Source organism: Phalacrocorax carbo, chromosome 1 (genome assembly GCF_963921805.1).
Source record: "Phalacrocorax carbo chromosome 1, bPhaCar2.1, whole genome shotgun sequence".
In the NCBI taxonomy this organism is placed as follows: Eukaryota; Metazoa; Chordata; class Aves; order Suliformes; family Phalacrocoracidae; genus Phalacrocorax; species Phalacrocorax carbo.
In genome coordinates, this window is record NC_087513.1 from 80,749,134 (window position 1) to 80,764,625 (window position 15,492).

A 15,492-nucleotide genomic window follows, 5' to 3' on the forward strand; every position below is an offset into this window, starting at 1 on the left:
GTGGGCTGCTGCAGTCTGTCATCTCCGTGAGGATAGAAAAGCCTGCTGAAGTGAGAGGAAATGGCAAGTACCTAATTACCATGCCTCACAACCAACATGAAAGTAGATCTTCCCATTCTTTACTTGAAGTGTTTAGAAATTGAACCTGAAACAGTTAAGGGATAGTTTCTGGCATTATCAGCCAGAGTCAGATAGATAGAAGATAGCAACAGTAAGAGGAACATTTTAAGGTAGATATAAAAACACATACAACAACCAAAATGGTACCATTCCAGACAGTGATCTTACAGTATAAAATTTCCTTTTCACTTAACACAGGTAGAAGTTCATGGGTGGACACAACCTCAGTGTGAAGGAGCTCAGACCGCTCTCCCCTCTCACTGGATACGTGTGTCCTGGAGGGGGAGGCAGGAAAGGGCTGGACCCGAGACCCTTGCGATGCCACACAGGACCCATGGTTTACATAGCAGTCCCTGAGACAGGTTTTAGCCACTGCTGGAGGTGCCCCTGCCATAGCAGTGGAGCTGTTTATACTCTCAGTGCACATCACAGGCTGTTGGAAAGAAGCCATGGGGTTAAGATAGGTAAGTGGTATCTGTGTTATGACAAAAGTGCTGGAGACAAGTAGCGGAAACAAAGGTCAAGTCCTCCCTGCACCCCAAGTAAATCCACTCCCATAGAAACAGCAAACCTTTTGCACCTTTTTCTCTAATACAGTGGAACAGCATTTCCTTCTCTCTCTGATATCTTTAAAACAGCAGTCAGCATGTGCTGCCTTCATATTTTTTTAAGGTTACTCTCTCTGTCATTGAGCCGCGCACCAGAATGTAGGTTAGTTTTGACAAGTCTAACCTTAAAGATAAATGGCTTAATTAATTGCCAACTGATCTGCAGAATCCAACAAGCTACAGGTCTGATGCCTGTTAGGCAATCAGGAAACCTCCTTATGGATTTTTCCTAACAGCCTCTGGGATGCTAAACATAGCTCTAATCAATGACCTTTTTAAACGTACTGAAGAAAAAAAACCTTGGGTGAGCGCCAAATTCCCTATAAAGAGCAGAACAACAGTTGACTATGTAGTACCACATACAAACCTTTAGAAAGACTCACCACTAAATACCACTGTTTTGTCTTTAGGTCTCACATCAAGTTTTGGTTTGAGAAACAAGCTGTTCCTCAAAATGCAATGGCAAAGTCTACCACTGTTAACTTGTCAACAAGTAAGTAATAACTAGATCCTGGGTCTCCCTAAATATTTCTGATTAGATTTCTGGGATACTTATAGGTAGGGTAAGTGGATGGGTGTGAGTTTAACATCATTGGCTTGGGTGAAGGTATTTAAAGCTTGTCATGTGACAATTTCCCTTTTTCCACCAGCTGCCAGTTTGGCTTTCTCATGTTCCCTGTTATATCCATGCTCTCTCCTGCAAAGGGCAGTTCCCTGTGCTGCAAGGGGGTGAATGCAGGTTGCGACTGTTTACTTGCTTGCAAGTAGTTATTTACATCAACAGAGGACAGTCTCACTTGTTGGAGGCTGTTCAGTTCCTAAACAGAAGGACCTGATAAGGAGGAGACATAAATAATTACCAACTAATAGAGTTGGTCTACTCTTTCCTATCCTAAAAGAACTGAGGTGTTACTTTCTGGTATTTTTTAGTCCTCTTTGAGTCTTCCTGTGATTCCTGAGGATGTCAAGCCATAGTTTGAGCTATTATTTCAGCAAATACTGTTTTCCTTTTCTACCATATAGCTGCTAAAAATAGAGAAGTATTTCCTCTCAAAACATCTGCCTTTCTTCTCCTTCCATTTTTTACTTCTCTGAAGACAGAAACTTACCCCCATCACCTATTTGCAGACTTTTCCTTGCTCTCTCTTTAAAAATAAGAAAAAAAAAGTTTTGCTTATCAGAGGAAAGAGGATTGTGTTAGCATTTCTCATTTGGTTTTGGATCCTCACTTAACACAGTTCACACCAACAGAAGATGGAGGTGCCATGCTTTCCCAAGGAGATCTTACTAATGTACATTAAATTTTAGTATTTCTTGATTTCTCTTAAATTCCTTAAGCCTCATGCACACACAAAAAATTCAACTGCTTTTTCATCAATGTTTTTAAACTATCATCCTTAAATCTGTTTCATGCGTTAACAAATTTAACTAGGCAGTACTGGTGCATTGGACAGTTGATCAACCAGAGTTAAAGGTTACAAATAAGTGCCTCTCTGTGTCCTGATCTTCCTAAACATTGCTTCATTTTGGAGAGTAGCTAGTGCAACTGTAACATGTCTCTTTTGTTATTGTAGCCAGGGACAAATTCTGTTTAACAGATTAATTGGCCATGAGCATGCTCTACTGAAGCCTACAAACACTTGGAACTAGTAAATTAACTACAACACTGAGAGCAAAATGATGTCAAGTACTTTACCAAGGGTGAACTCTTTCAAGGTTGTGCTATAATAATCTCATTTTCCATGAAGGCCAGCCTAATGAAAGCTCTTAAAGCTTTCATTAAGCTTTAAGTTTTGCATCAAATAATGCCATTTCTAGCAAAGACTATCTGTGCATGTGTTTTTTTGTGTTTTTCTAATGCAGATAAGTGTACTTGAATTGTTGATAAATGAGATGCTTGTGGGAATGTTATCTCCTGAACAACAAAGGGATGGGTGAGGAGAGGAAAAACTTATAGACTGCTAGACGGAGATATACTCCTTGGCAACCAGACACAAAATAGTAGCTTCGTGGCCTGTTGGGCTTGCCAAACTTAATTGACTCTGCAAAGTTCCATTTAGAGAAGAAAACATTTTTTGAAAAATGTGAGCTCCATAGTGAAAGAAAATCAACAAAATTATAGGCAAGCTATTGAAACATGTGCTCTGTAGTATTTAGATGCCTTGATCATGGGTCACTGATGTTTTTAACAAAACCAGGCATGTCTTTTCTGTGCTGTGCTTCTTCATCAAAACTGAGTTGCTGTGACTTACTTAACTGTATGAAATCCTTTCAGCTAGATAATTGTAAATGGCTTATATAAGTCTCCAGTTTAAATTATACCCTAAACCTCTTTTATTATTTCTTTGATAATTTTTTATCCTATTTACTGTTTGCCCCAACAAGACGTGAAGCCAAAATGTTCTGTTCTACTAACACACTAGGACAGAAGAAATCCAATTGCTTCAGCTGGAGTTAAATTACAAGAAAAAGAGATGTCCAAATAAATCTGTGTTCAACTATATGCATTGGAGCTTCAGCATTTTTCTTGATGATAGACCTCAGAGTTGTCCAGCAGAGACTGATAGCTTTAAGACAGCCTGTTGTTAGGGAGAACAAATGAGTTTAGCCAACAGAGTTCTTTGAGGGGCTCCAGAAGCATGGGTTGCTTTTTATTTTAAGTGGTCATTTTGTGGCAGGAAAATTAAGGAGACCATTTCAATTCTTTTGTGCTGTAAAAGTGCAAGATATTCTCATTCCTGAGTGCATGAAGCACTTCACTTTCTTCTAAATGGGATTATACTGAATAGCCATGTGCTTCTATAAAACATTCCTGCAAGTCTGAATAAAACCTCATTCCTGGTGCTTACATATTTTTGTTATCCAAAGGAGTTTCTGACTAAGTCATAAAAAGAAGGTTGTCCATGTGTCTCTGTAGGCAAGTTTTGATGTTCCTCAGTTCTCTCATAGATCTACTTCCAGGCTTCTGAAGCTTGATGTTTCATCGGAAGGTCTTGCACTTATACATATGTGATCATACACAAATTAGAGTTGGTTGGAAATTTTGGTAAAGGAACATTTTTTCTTTTGAAAATACCAATATGTTAAAATTAGAAAGTCGTCTGGGAATGTGTTGGTTTCAGCAGAACTGGAGAAGGAGATCAGACAGGTTTTAATGGGAAGCTTGGCTAGCTTTTGACTCTACTAACAGGCAGCCTGCCTGGCAGGGAGTTTGGGCATATCTGACTTTCTGTTTTGCCTCAGAATAAAATATTTTCAGGGATTTGAAGCCTTCAGCCAAAGGAAAATTCCACCTATAACATGGGTATACTGAAGATATCTGTTTTCAGTTTTTTCTTTGCCTCATTCCAGGTTGCATCCAGAAATGCCTAATAGCCCAATTGCATGCAGCATGAAATTGTCCAGCCGGATCCAATCAGGAGAAACTAGATAATATTTCTACAACACCTAGAAAATTAAAAAAATAATTTATAAACACACACTACTATATTTTTCTTGAGACCTTTCACCTGCATATGTATAAATTATTGCAAACCAGTTTGAATCAATAGCTAATACCAAGGCTGTTCGAATCACCGCATGAGCCACACATCATACAAAAGTATCTCCCACTTCACCTCAGCTTTCTGAATCAACTGCCTAAAGCTATGTTACTTCTAAAGCATCCACAGCTCCTATTAGTAATGAACACTTCACATTTTCAAAGCATTTGACAGCATAACATATTTGCTGCTCTTTAAAGCGCACTAAGATTTGGATTTTGCCTTTTTTCTGAGTTTAGCTGGCACTAGTCCAGAACTGACAAATTACATTCATGCATCCATTACAATTGACAGAAGCACTGATCTTACAGAAACCTTTTTTCAGTGCCCTGCTATTCCTAGGATTTAACCTACCCAATTCAATTGGGTGCCTGTATCTTCCACTAACATCTGTGCTGCTATGTTTGTCTGTCTTGCTCTTATCTCCATATAACTTGTTACCAGAATGTCTGGATGTCCTGTCCTTCCCCGGGCACAAGAATCAAGCTTCCATTTTTATTCTGATCACTAAGACTTTCTAGAAGAGACCTAACCAGTTCTTTAAATGTTGACTAAACAGTTCATCATCGTGACTTTATGTCAGTGTTCATGATTCTGATACGTTTATCATCAAGCTTGACTGTGAGACAAAAAAAAAAGAGTCAGTAGGTTTCAGCATGAGATCTATGACACATCTCCACAGGGACAGGAAATTACTACCACCATTTACAAAGTAATATCAACTTCTCTGTAGTACTCACGTTAATTAATGTTTCTTGGATTCAGTTCCCCCCCAAAAAAAGGAAAGAATAAATGCATATAATGATGCTGTGCAAATACATCCAGTAATAAGTTAATGCCAGCTTGATTATCATGAAGACATCTGAAACACTTTTCTTCTTGAAATTAACACCATGTGGAGTTCGCAGGTTAATGAGCAATTGTGATGTTAACAGCAAGGAGTATCTTTTTATTTTGCTGGTTTCTCTAAAAACAGAGCATTTTTCCACAAAAGTGTAACCAAATTCCACCAACAGCACCATATCAACACCATACTACAGTGTTTTTTTTCACTGTGGAAACAAATGGTTTCACTATAGAAACAACATTAGCCTGTGGGGACATTAACGCATACTCATTGCACAGCCTATTAGAAAATTGAGCTTCAAGAATAAGATGGATTTAATTTATGACGGAAAAAGTCATCAATATTTCAAAAAATGAAAATAAAACTTACGTAGCCTGTGGCTTTGTGCCCTGTGGTTAGGTTATTTTGTGCCTAAAGTGAAGTATGCTCAGATCAAAGTTCTTCTCAGGAACTTTTGTAACATCTCTCTCCTGAAAAGACTCTTTGGTGCCAAACAACCTAATTGAGCTCTAAGTGAATTGTTTTCATCTTTACGGTTATTCATTTGTCTCTCCTCTACCAAAATGCTTATTTTAACAAAACATGAAGAAACTTAATATCTCTGACATGTCTCATCCTCTGTCAATATTAGTTGGAATTTGCCAGCTGGCTCAAAAGTTTTTGGTAAGGCACTTTCAGACAGACGCGCTCAGACAGTGTGGTTGCATAAACCTCATTTCCTTAGGAAAAGAGGCTAAAAATTTATAACTGTCCCCAAGTATTTTTAGAACAGCCCAATCTTAGGACTTTACTGAATCCTAAAGATAATTCTGTTTAATATTAGTGCACCTCCATTAGCAACTTAAACCATTCTACCATATCATCTTGTTGAACATGGAAACGTAAGCAGTAAGAATCACAGAATCACAGGTTGGAAGGGACCCCTGGGATCATCTAGTCCAACCTTTCTAGGAAGAGCACAGTCTAGACAAGATGGCCCAGCACCCTGTCCAGTCAACTCTTGAAAGAGTTCAGTGTGGCCGAGTCAACCACTTCCCTGGGAGATTATTCCAGTGGTTGACTGTTCTCACTGTGAAAAATTTCCCTCTCGTGTCCAGTCGGAACCTCCCCAAGAGCAACTTGTGTCCACTCCCTTGAGTTTCTTCCCTTTAATACTGCTCATCTTTTGGTATCTGAAGTTTATCATCATAGACAAAACATCAGCTGAGTACAGCTGTCTATAGCTAGTATATACATGAAAAGTAGCTACTGTCGTTTTGAATTCGAAAACTTGTTGGTTCAATTTCTGTATAAAAAGTCCAAATAAGTAACTGTTATGCTAGCATGACACACCCTGAACACAATAATAGTAATAATAAAAAGCCCTAACTTACCCTTATGAAAGCACACCATGTCCAGACTTAAGCTTTGACATCAAGGTCAAAACCAGAATCTCAAAAGCAGTCATATGCATATAATTTCTCTGAACTTCAGTTGTTGCCCAAGTTGGCCATATTACAATCACATCATTAGAAAAAGCAAAATATATGCTCGCATTCCAGAGGTAATTGTGGGAAGGACAGAAATGGCAATTTGACGGTTCCTTTGAGATAAACAGTTTTAAATAATGGGCTATAGGCTCCATTTCTAGATAAAAACAGAAGCAGAACACTAACTTACTTGCTATACATATTTAGTTTCACTAACTGAGAGCTGCTATACTCGAAGAACCAGACCATATGCAGGCAAGTGCCCCACAGTCATTAAAAGGAACCACTAGACCCTTACATTTTTGCCTTTTAATGTTCTTTACATCAGCAGCAGTTGAATGCCAGACAAAAATGGAATATCAGCCAGAATGGTGGCTCTTCTTCAATTGCATTAACAGAACACGATGACAGCATTTCTTACATGAAGTTGAGGGAAGTAATAAAAAAAAAAATTTAAAAAAAATCAAGAAAGCAAAGTTTGAAGACAAACAATAATAAGAGAAAATTGCAATTTTTAATTTGCCCAATAATCTGAACTCCCTTCTTTTTGTATTATTCATGGTGACATAGCCTTTGGTATATAGAATATTTTCTAAAGGAAAAAAACCTCTTAGCTGGCCAGCCACTATTTTACAAACACGTTCCTGATCTTCTGTGCTTTCCTCCCAAAGTTGTAAGTTAGCAACATTATTGATATTGTTCATATTTTTGTAAGGAGCGTGCACTTTTAAATTACTCAGTAGCAATTCCTTACATGAGTTATTTTCAACAAGCTGCCAGGAAGAAGTATGTGTGTGCGTCTGCATGTGTGCCTCTCTACAAAGAAGCTGTGGGAGTCAGCATGAAGGAGAAGAGGTGTAACAAAGAAAACTTAGGATGTGTTTTCATATGCAACTGAGCCAACACCACAGTTCTCTGGTGGCAAAAAGGAGACCTCTCCCTCATCCCATCCCAGTCTTGGCCAACTGGTAAGTACTGGTTCCAGCACCATCAAACCATTTGCTGACATGATGTAACTCCTTAAGATATCAAAAGCTACTCACTTTCTTGCTGGGCTAGATTTCTGCCATTACAGTGAGCTGACTTAGCTTAGGAGGGCTACAGGGAGTGCCAGAAGCAGCATATATTATGCAGGAGAAATGTGTGGCCAGGCGAGAAGGTACGGGAAGGTGAAAGAGGGAACCTTACCCTTTGGGTATGGTAAACTATTATGTCAGCTCTTGCGAAGCCTTACTCTAAGGATGACATTCTCCTTATCTTTCCCGTGCAGTCAGAGAGAGAGACAGTATCCTCTAGGAATGATTCAGAGCAATAGCCATTATTCTCTCTGAGTCACCATTTGGAGGAGTTGTTTCCCCATAAATCATAAAGGAATGTGGAGAGCAGAATTTGTTGCTAGGCAAACTCTGCATTTGTGAAATGTTTTGTGGTCAAACCAGGTGGTCTGTAGTACTCACCAGATGATTTACACTGTTACTTTGCAATTATTCCATACTATTTTATATTAAATTTAACAGGTGATTATAGAGTCATAGAATCATTAGGATTGGAAGAGACCTCTATGATCAAGTCCAACCATCAACCCAACACCACCATGCCTCCTAAACCATGTCCCGAAGTGCCACGTCTACAAATTTTTTACCATCCCTGGAGGTGTATGATGCCCCACCTCTCTGGGCAGCCTGTTCCAATGTTTGACTGCTCCACTAGGAGTGCTAAGACAGCAATAGATGCTGAATGTGTATTACTAACCTGACGGAAGACCATCCACTTTTTCCTACTGGGCTAGGTGTCTGCTGGCTTCATAAGTTGAACTGGCTCTGTGATCCAAGGATATCCAAGGACAAGTAGAGCTGGGAAGAGCAAGCTGAGTGGATAAGGCAGATAAGGGGAGCAGAACTGGACATGGTCTGCTAGCAATGGGCCATTAGATTGGCTCACCTCATCCCATGGGAAGTTATGGGATATAAAAATTGGTCTAACTTTTAAATGAGAACAAGGACTAACACTCATTTAACAAGTGGCCAAACCAGCACAAAGTAACCTGGAACAGCTGGAAGTTCTCACTTATACTTTCACAGTGTTACAGGACAAGAAAGTGGCAGGCCTGAGAACACAATTTAAGAGTCCCTCTCATGGGCCTCCCTCTTGCCTTAGACTTGCCTCCCTTTTCAACCAGCCTGTGGTTTCTCTGCTGACTGCCAGCAAGCCTTCCAGCTGTGCTAACTCCAGCAGTGATGCTGACATCCGTTCGCTAAGAACTGGACTGAGACCAACAGCTCCTTTTGTATCTCCCTACAGTCATTACTTCTTCACTGTTGACTTGGATGAGATTCAAACCAGTTGCCTACGGGTGAAAGGTTCCTTCTCCTGTCATGAATTCCACTCCCTCTTTCGCCTAGCTTCCAGCTGTCATCTCCTACCCCTTCTTCCTCCCAGTGGCCCTCTCTGAGCTTCTTGACCATTTACAGCTATCCTGCAGTTCCAGCTCCTTGTGCCTATCCAGCCTTCTGATCTCCAAAAGCTCCAAGTCCTTGTTTCATGGTCCTTCATGCTTAAGTCTGCTTCAATTTGTTCTTGAGCTAGGCTGCTCCTGTATTGCTTTTCCTCCAGTTTCAGCATCACTGGCACCAGTCTCGGTTGTTATGACAACCCAATCTAGCCTCCTGTCTCTTGGTCCCAGGTTCTCCTCTGTCCCTGTTTCACCAGACTCAGTGTAGCCATTTGTTCTGCTTCCTCACTTCTTAATCCAAGCACTACCCACCCAGGTTCTCCCTAAGCTTCTGGCTTTTAAATAAAAAGCCAGCTACCCAGCCAGGAGCAGCTGAAAAGACCAAAATTAGAAGTCGTCGGATGTTCCAGAGAAATGGAAAACATAGGAAAAGGAGGTTGGACTGTGGTGAGTAAAAACAGGGTGTATCTGAGGGGAAAAGGTACTATGGATCCTCCTTGCTTGCTGAGCTACATGGCCAGCTAGACTCAGTACAAACTCAGTTGTTTGGGACCTGAGCTGGTGCAGCTGTGCAGCACAGGGCTCCACTGTGCTGCAGACACAGCCTTAGGCTGACACAAGGTGGCCTCCATCACTCACACTCAGAACAAATTAACACATGACAGCAAGCAGTTACCTCTTCTCCCCGAACACAAGTGAAACCATACTGCTCTCCTATTATCAGTCACCATTTGTGTGTGTGAGTGCACACGGGTGCACATATAGCGATCCTTTTCTTTCAATAGGCTTGAGTTGGAGTTGCACCTTCCTACTTCTGGTTCTGTGCCTCTGCAAACATGGCAGAAAAGCCAGACCGCCTCTGTCCTTTGCCTATGGCAAAAGTGGTCTGCAAAGACTTGGCAGTGTAACATTCCCCACCAAAATTACATCCTGGCACTTTGAGTACAGACATTGGATTCTGGTTTTGGTTTATGATCACTGCTACCTAGTGTCTAAATGGGGGTCAATAATCTTGTTATCAGGAAAACTGTCTGGCTTCACCTCTCCCGTTCCGCTCACATGTACGCAAACACAATAAATATTTTAGCCAAATGAAAACAATATTCTAGACTATAATTGAGCCATTCCAGTTGTAATTAAACATATGTATGTTTCATAAATGTAAACTCATCACACAAATAAGGTTCCACTTACAACTAAACGATTTAAATGTGTGGATTTGCCAAGTAACTTCATTACTATACATAACTCATCACCAATACATATTGTACTACTTATTCAAAAGATAAAATATGAGGATTATATCCTAATATCTTGACATGTGGGTGTGATTTAAACAAGTGCATAGTTGAGTTTAGAAATAAAATTCAAGCCAGGCACACACTTGTTTTTCTGGACTGAGGACCTTATGGCAAACAGCTGGACTTTAACATATATTGATATCCAATACCTTGAGGATCTTCCATAGCCACAAGAACTGGTTTGTTAGGATCAATGTATTGCTATTGCATGCTACAGCTGTTTCTGAAGCCCTCACCCCTTTCTAACTTGTCCTCTACCCTGCTCTTGGGGATTTCAGGAGTTAAGTATTTCACAGTTAAATATTTCACAGTATTTCCAGTAAGGATGAAAATTACCTAAGTGAAAACGTTTTCAGGACTGGGAGGGAGAATTCTCAAGCAAACACACTCACCCCTTCAATCATTTTGTTTTGAAACCACTATTTCAGCCTTGAATAACTCCACTGAAATAACATTCATTCTAGATTTAATTAGGCAAAAATAATTCCCTTTTCAAACAAAAACATTATAAAGTTCCTTAAGTTTACTCCCTTAATAGACACTTGAAGTATCAGGCACACTACAGATGTTTCATGAGACAAGAGTATCTTGGTAATTTCAGAATGCAGGAGGAAGGTTACCTCCTGGAGCACTCGCTGTTCCCTCGCCTGGCCTGTTTTCTTGAGAGTTAGGTTTTCTAGCAGAACCAGCTCCAGATCAGGACTCCAGTCCCTCTTGGATAGAAACCTCCCACAAGTGTGTACATGAGTTCTGTGATCTTTGTGGCATATGAAGGACAAAAGGACAATGAAGGGACGCTGCACATCCAGCTCTGCCAGGCTACACAAATATCAGCTACATACTTGGAAGATTGGATTTGTTATGAAAATTGTCATTATCAGATCAGCTCTATACAAATTACCCCAAACCCACAGATATAACGTAGGAAACTTTTTAAAAAACAAATTACAGCTTGACTTCATGATAAAGTTAATTATATTTCAGATTAGGACTTAGTTGCTTTAAAAATATTTAACTTCAATGATACTTAATGTTGTATAGTATGTTCTTTCCAAAACAGAAACTTGTTATATAAATGAACACATCACGGAGTTCGTGGGATAATTATTAGGACAAATATATTCTTAGGACAAAATGCTGGCCAAAAACTATGTTAAAAATTTTGCTTTCAATAACTTATAAAAACTTATAAAAAGAGGTCAGTTTACACATTCTTTCATTTAAGTTAGGAACCCTTGTACTGTTGAAAAAAAAAAAGTTTTCTGTTAGTAATACTAATATTTTCTCTAATTTTCTAGTATGGCAGGTGTGTGTATATATACAGAATTGGTTTTTTTAAAATTTAAATACTCATTGCTTAAAGGTCAAACTTAGTCTGAGATAAAAGCAACACAGATGAAACAAATGCATTTTAGCAAGATTAATAGGTCCTAACCTCAAATAGGCTTAAATCATGACTATTCACATTTTTTTTAATCTACACAAGTTACATCTGTTTAAGCCTTAGGAATTACTATATGCTATAAGCATGAAAGAGGCCCTATCCCTTTACTTGGCAAAATTTCATGAATCAAAAAATCATTTTTTAAAAATCCATATATGATTTTGAGGGATGAAAAGAAGCAAATATTAGTAAGACCATCTATTTTACGCGAGATAGAAGCATTATGAATCATTCCTATAATTACCATATCTTTCACTAAGCAGTTCCTGACTGCAGTAACCGATAATATTTTTTCCAAAACACAGCCAGGCCATAGAAAAATTCATCTGAGACAAACAGAATAATTTCAAAACTATTTCTTCAGGACATATGCTAATTTTACAATAAAAGCAAAGACTGTTGGCTCTATTTGCATTCACTATAACCAGCAAAACTTCTTGCCACAGCGAGGGCACAATTGGACCCTTTCTGCAGCTATGATGACAAATTACGAGTCTTTTAAGCAGCATTCAAAATAGTAATTGAGGCCCTGCTAAACTTGACAGATACCATAAGCAGCTCAGAGAAAACAGTAGCAGCTGTACCAATATATTAAACACTGTTTTACAAGGGTAAATGTAAGCCTTAATTTCCTCCTTGCATGTACTACATACGTGGCATAATGAAAAATTTTTTGCTAAATTTGTACTTGTGTTCATGACTGTAAATGAATTCAAATTAGCAATGTTATGATTATATGTTTGTCCAAGAAATTACTTGGTTTGCTACTTCAGCATCAGCAAAATGGACTTCTAAAAAGTGACATAGCTGATTGCAGCTGAAGCTTCCACACCTCATGCTAAAGACTGCAGTGTCTGAAGGTGGAACAATGTAAAGCAGCTAAGGCAGCAATAAAAACTTTCATGAGCATATAGGACTTCCCCTTAGAAATATCAAATATGGAGTGTCTGTCTTTGAAGACAAATATCGAGTGAAGGATAAAAAGCCCTCCTCTGGAAATGTTAACGGACACAGCGGCTGATCCTTTGAGAAAATGGCTTCTCCATTGCTTTCAATGGGATTACTCATACAACAGATTTTCAGCCTGGGAGCTCAAGTACTATGATTTCTGGCTGATTAAGCAGACAGATTACGTGAAAATGTAGGTACTTACACAGTAAAATGATAGATAAAACACTTCCATCCACTGGGCCTCTCCAGGAAGTTGTAGACATCTCCCTGCGTACTAGTTTTAGTTAGATAATGGCTATGGAAACATTTTGTTGTACAGGCCCTGCGGACTTCACTTTCTGTCAAGGCTGCAGTATTTGTGCCTTTCTCAGGTTTACGGGGAATCCCAGATCCGTTATTCACCAGGGTTTCTGAATCCAGTGCCACAGAAGAATACTGCATATTGCTTAGGCTCCCCTGGACTTCCAGCAATGCTGCGGATTTCCTATTTCCATTTGGACTGCTAAGCTGGGAAGTGGAGCCTCGAACCTGTCCACTGCGGTTATACCCTGGGTGCCCAGCAGTGTCTCTGCTATCGCAGGACATTCTGTATCAACACTCAGGTATTACTAATCCTGATTAATATTTAAAATCATAAAGAAGGTATTGTAAGTCCTCCCTGCCCACGGTGTTCTCCAGCAGCTGATAAGATGACTTTCTGCTATTATCACGGAGCTTCTCTGTGACACAAGTGTGAACTGTCAGCCTGTCACCTGCTGTCACTCACAGCCTCTGAAATTAAATCAGAGAAATGTATTAGACAATGACACATGCTAGGCACCAGAAGTAACAGGAGGCTGGGAAAGGAGAGAGGTTAAGACTTGTGGAGGATAAAAGAAAATTATGATTCAAAGTTACATTTGTTAAGAAGGAAGCCTAAAACTATTTAAATAGTGCAACACTAGCACAGCAGCAGAGTTGTCTTGAGAGTTGACCCTACGTATTATTTTAAGCTGAAAGTGTCCTGATTAGAAATGCAACTTTGAAGACTTCCTGGAGTTGATAAACTTGCTGTTGCCTGTTTGAGGTTTTGAACTTCAGCACCTACACCTCAAGAGATCTTCTCTAGAGCATTGATGTTACACAAAGATTTTTAAGACTTGAATAAATTATTCCAGTCACCTCATGGGATCTGATCTTGCAGTCAAGGGTACTGAGGAACAATTTATCTGTAGTGTAAAAAGGAGGATGCCATTAATGATAATTGCCCCTGGGAGGTTAATATTGTTACAGGGGAGAAGGTCAAAGACTCCTGGCCTGATTTATTTTCTTCAAGCCATTTCATGTTTGCTGCTAACTTTGCTACTCTCAAGCAAGTACCTACAAAAACAATAGAATAGAAAATAAGGCTTTTATAGATCATTAGATATTTTATGGGCAGACTTAAATTGCTGCTAATACACAGATACATAGCAATATTAATCATTTTGTGGAACTGAGAGCAGCTGCCTTTCTGAAGTGTCATTTTTTGTACTGCCTCATTTCTTACACACTACCATGAAAATATGAGAACATTAAAAGTATCATGAGAGGTGACTTTAGCTTCAAAGTATTGCTGATGTTAGTCAAAATTATGTCTGTAATGTCATATTGTCATGTACTGTGTTATCCACAGTATAAATCTCACTTGCCCAGGAGTTGCATCTGACTGCTGCTCCGTCAGAAGAGACTCACACCCACATTTTGAGTTACTTTAGCCTCAGAAGAACAGCGTAATTCAGAGAGGGAGAATTTCAGCGTTTACTTCTTCTTTCTAAATAAAGCTTATTTTTTGCTGTTACTTAAAGATTCTTGCATGTAGCGGATGAACTACCACTGCAGTATATCTGAAGAGAGCCCTCTAAATTATTCCACAAAATATTTGCATGGACTAGTAGACTTGTTACAATGTACTCATTTCTTAACACGGTCATGGTGAGGTGGACCGATGCATTTCTACATTAGTCCTATAGCAGATAGAGAAATAATTCCTTTCCCTCATCAGTTCTCGTAACACTGAAAAGCTGTAGAGACCAAACAATAAAGTTAAAACAGAGCCCTTCATCCAAGCCCATCTACACTAAGAACATAAGAAACACCTATCAAAGTACACTTCCTCCACATCATTCATTTTAGGGTGCTGAAGCTAGCTATGGAAGTGCTTGTAGCAAAGGCTGGCTACCCACCAGCTACAAACAAAGCTCCTTGAAACACATTTGCTAGCCTGCTTAATCAAAACAGGGGATCCCACACAGTCAGCCATAAAGCACAGAAAAACCTGAAACCAGCTGGCAAACAGTACCTACTTTCTCTTGTCCTTCTATTCCTCTTTGCTGCTCCCTCAGCTTCACACAGCAGGCTCCCTGGGTAGGTGTAGGGAAACAAGCTGCTGCCTAACTCTGCCCTCAACTTATCAAGTCCCACCCTGAATAAAGCAGGGTCCCTCCCTTTTATCCACCTTATATGGCTGCCCTTGCAAAAGACAGGGAAAGAACTGGGGAACAGTTTGAGGATTTCAGAGAGGAGTTACTTGTGCTTCTTCCTGTTGTCAAAACCAGCAATCACAAGCAACAGCTTAATTTTGCTGAATATCATCCTCCCTTCCCTCCCAGTCCTTTTCTTGTCTGCATACACTTAATTGCAATGGGTTAAGAATGGCATTTCCTTACTTCACATCATTTAAAAAATTGAATTAGGTGTTGCTTGTAGCTAGCTGGAAGCCCTGCAGCAGGCTTTGATA

General features: G+C 39.5%; 1 long non-coding RNA gene across 1 annotated transcript in view; it reads right to left on the reverse strand.

The window, feature by feature from the left end:
- The window catches only part of LOC135315216 (uncharacterized), a 31,433-nt gene extending 16,291 nt beyond the window's left edge, over positions 1-15,142 (reverse strand). Inside the window, exons 1-2 of the long non-coding RNA XR_010374670.1 lie at positions 15,055-15,142; positions 12,937-13,505 (exon numbers count right to left, since the gene is read on the reverse strand). This is a non-coding gene — a long non-coding RNA (uncharacterized LOC135315216). The remainder of the gene's footprint in view (positions 1-12,936; positions 13,506-15,054) is intronic.
- Positions 15,143-15,492: the final 350 nt, after the last annotated feature.